The sequence below is a fragment of the Bidens hawaiensis genome, unplaced genomic scaffold (assembly GCF_021521415.1).
Source record: "Bidens hawaiensis isolate Kalapana, Puna unplaced genomic scaffold, B.hawaiensis_p1.1 tig00015047_1, whole genome shotgun sequence".
Lineage (NCBI taxonomy): Eukaryota > Viridiplantae > Streptophyta > Magnoliopsida > Asterales > Asteraceae > Bidens > Bidens hawaiensis.
Genome location: NW_027492334.1, coordinates 62,906 through 67,301, shown reverse-complemented (window position 1 = coordinate 67,301; position 4,396 = coordinate 62,906).

Below are 4,396 nucleotides of genomic sequence, written 5' to 3'. Positions count from 1 at the left end.
GTTAACCTGTTCAGTTTTGTGAATGTTTTGTTTCACTTGGCGTAATTTTGTATGACATGCTTCACATACAACATTACTATTCAAGGAAAAATTAATGCTGACACAAATATTTCAAAAAGGTAGAATTATTGATAGGCCTGAATATGGCATGTCGGAAGTGTTTGTCATTTTTTCTTAAATATTAATAATCGTGGGAAAATACTCAATTTTCCGAATCCCAAATCTTTTGATTATTTCCAAAAATGTCATTGAAAATAATTTTGAAACCCAATCACATTTAAAATTTTAACTTTTATTTGTTTTACATACTCAAGTCAAAACTTTGAACCCGTAACAAGTCTGACAATAAATCTATTTGCATTCTTAAACTTTTAAAAAAATATTCAGATTACCTTTCTTACTCGTAACAAATTTTGAGCAAACTGTAATTAATTTGTACTAAACAACCTATTTGCCAACTTTTGACTCGTAACAATCAAATTTAAGTTACACAAAAAACTCGAAACAATCTTATATAAAAAAACCAATAAACAAAATATGGTAAACGTTATTATATTTGAAAGTGATTGGTATATACTATTCTTACAATTTAACACACACACACACACAGATATATATATATATATAGTTAACTAATTAACCAAAAAATAAATGAACAGATTCAAAATCATATATTTATAATTTATAAATTTATATGACAATGCACAAAAATAATCAATAGATAAATGAATTGATTTTGAAAAAAATGGATTAATGTAACGATTCCGGCAGAATCAGGTATACCCTAACCGGAATATACTATTTATGTGTTATTTAGGAATGAATATGTGAATTATGATGCGTTTATACGAGTATGTATGATTCATAGTACGAATCATACTCGATTATACAGTTAATCGTATTGGAAATACGATTAACCGATTAACGGTTATTGAAGGCCGAACGAATCGAGGATTACATTATAGACGGGATATATGATATTTAGTGATGTTTACGAAGTATTAAAGCTTCGGGATAAGTGAATTAAAGCACAGAAAAGAATTTTCGATTTAACGGTACGTCGGTACGTTAAACGAAACCTTTAATACCAAACCGAGCAAGAGACGATCGATCAAGCCGAAAAAGATGCGTAATTATTAATAATATGATGATTTAAGTTAATGAAAGTCATGGTTTAAGTTTTTGAAGTTTTTAAATCGGTTTTATATAAATTTCATTTTTGAGCCGAAAAAACGACCGTTTTAGCCTCGTTTTAAGCCGAATTAAACGTTTAACCAAAAAACGAACTGAACCAGATTATCCAAAACATTATCCAGATTACGGAAATCTGAATGAATGGCCAAGAATGGAGAGGTGGGTCCCACCCCACCCCTTTACCCATCCGATCGGACTCAAGGTCCTCATTTCCCACACTTATTTTCTTTTTTCTCATCAAATCTCTCAACCTTCATCAATTCCATCCACTTTAAGATCCAAAAATCCAAAGTTTTAGCAAGAACAACGAGGTAAAAACCGAGTTAATTACGTGTTCATCTTCCTTTCTCGAGTTTAATTACAAGAAAATGAAGTTTCAAGTGAAAAAGGGTGAAAACCCGAGATGAAACCGATTCTTGCATGATCAAGTGATGTATACGGGTTATACAAGGGATCTTGGTCAAAGAAAGGAGTTAAACGAACCAAAAACGAATTTTTTACGGTTAAATCTTTGTTTTTATATCATAACCGAAACCATGAGAGAAATGGCTTGATTGTGGGTGTAACTTGCTTGGTGTGGTGTTATTGTGCTTGTAGGTGTTGTATCTAGTTGATAGCAAAGGCTAGAAAGCGAGATCCTTGCGATTTGAAGCTAGAAACACAAGGTAGTTCGGTTTTTGTGTGATGATTAAGTTTTGGACAGATTGTGACTCGTTTAGAGTTAGGTCATGAAATTTTACAGAGGTGTTAGATATATGAAAATATGAGTTCTGTGAATTTTTGGTAATTTTTTGACAAAGAGTGAATATTTGGTGAATTTAATGCTCGGTTTTGGCCAAAAATGGTGAAAAATAGTTAAATATCATGAAAAATTCTGGAAAATTTCATATAAGCTTTTTATAACATGTATAAGTCACACACAAAATTTGGGGTCAGTTGGATAAGTCTAAGTAGACTTTTCGGTTAAACAAGTTCTAGGGTTTTCTAGCTCGGTTTTAGTGAAAATGGCATGTAAAATGAGATTTTGGTTCTGGAAAAATTACAGGGGACTATGTGGATGGCAGGGGTCATCCAGGAAAAATTTGGGATTTTTCTAAGATCGTTTGGTATTTACGAAATAATTAGTGTTTAAATGGTGTTTAAAAATAGATAAATAAATTTTAAATATAAAAATTAATTCTGGAAATATTTTATAAAATTTCCCACTGTCAAAAAGTGATTTGTGCAAAATTTCAAGATCCGAGTCTAAACGGATAATTATTTGTGCTAAAAAGAAGATAAAAACAAACTTTTAAAGCTTAAAACGCGTAAACCGGTAAAGTTCGCATAAGCGAGCTGACTGGTGTATAAAAACCCTAAAAATGGACTATTTTCATATAACTAAGTTAAACAAGTAAAAATAAATCATCCGAAAATAATTCGGATGATTTGAGTATTTTTTACCCGATTTAAAAGTTTCCGGTGCGCTAAAGACGGAAACGGGTTCCGCGGCCAATCGGGGCGCCTAAACCGAGCTCTAATTTCACAACTTAAAATAAAATATCAGTCAACCACTATTTTCGGGTCGTGTGTGACCAAACTCATTTTTGAAACGTAAAAACGGATAACCGTGCTAGGCACGCAAAACGGGGAAAACAAAATAATAGTAATTTTGACTGTTAAACTCTAAACGAATCACAATCTGAGTCCGGAAAAGTGTTTCTGGGTTAAAGTTGTATTAATAGTGATTGTATAGTAACGAACTTAGGGATCGTATTACAGATCCGGGCTAATAGCTGGTGTACTGTGATACCTACTTGTTGCGATAAGGTGAGTTTCACGAGCCCCTTTTTCCTGAATTGTTTTTAAATATTTTCCCGGGGCGGAAAGCATGTTGTTACTAAAATGTTTAAGTACATACTGAACGCATGGATTTGCGTGTATTTATATATGTTTTATTGTACGGGAATCGTACGGAAATGTACTAAGATGGTAATTGTCTGAGTTACTAACATTGTAAGGCCCCGCAACACGAGTGATTAACTGAAAGCCGGTAGAGTGTGTATAGTACTATTGGTCTGACAAACCCAACTGGTCCGGCATGGATTTGCTGATGTTTCCCAGCCAGTTGCACATGTCTATATTGGGTGTTATATTTATTTTGCTATGTAATGTTAGGCATAGCGGTTTGGGGCAGGTTTGTGGGCGGAGTATGCCACGGGGTTGTGTGTGATAGTCAGAGGTTTCACTTGTGGGCTCAGCATAATTATATCGCTAATATATGATTTATCATAATGAATTGTCAATGTTTATTTAAATTAGTGAAACTCACCAACTATTCGTAGTTGACCCGTTTTCTTTCCATGCTTTCTAGGTACTCCCAAACTGGAATAAGTGCTACATGCTTGATGATGCGTGCTTTTTGTGGAAGCTTAGTGATCATTTTGTATTAAATATGTTAATGTACTGTTGGTAAAACTTATGTGTAACGCCTAGACGGGAACTAAACTTGGAACAATATAACATGATGTAAATTAATGTAGTGGTGTTTTCTTTATAAGCAATGCTGTTGATATCAGATGTGTCTGTTGCATCCCGTTTACGTTTCCACTGCGGTTACGGGGTGTTACAATTAACTTGTAAGCATATATTCATAATTTAAAGATTAAAAAAATTGCTTCAGAAAATGAAAGCATATTCGAATTTATTTTTTTACAATCTTTAACAACATACATAGTATAATATGTTAATAATAACATTTGAAATTATATTCTTTTCGATATTTAACAAACACCGTTTGTTGTTGATTTTTGGATTTCACCAAGTATGTTGTGAAATATATTCTAACGACGTATAGTGTAGTATAATGTGTAACTATTTATTTTAATAAAAATGTATAGATATAATACAAATAGAGTTTAAAGAAAAGTAAATAATTTAATACTGTTAGTGTAAAAGGAAAGTAAATAATTATTTATCTATGACATGTAGTAGTTTTGGAGGGAAAACAATTGTGATGATTAACCACAAATCAACATGTGTCCACAATTATTTTACTTTATTAGTATAGGTAGAAGAGTTGGGTTTAAAAGGAAACTCCAAAAAAGTGGGAAACTGAGGAACTCCCTTCCAAACCCTTGATCAATTTACCACATCTTTATGGTGCACCCCCAATCACCTACATCACATTATATTTGTAGGAGAAAATAACCCCCTAAAAATC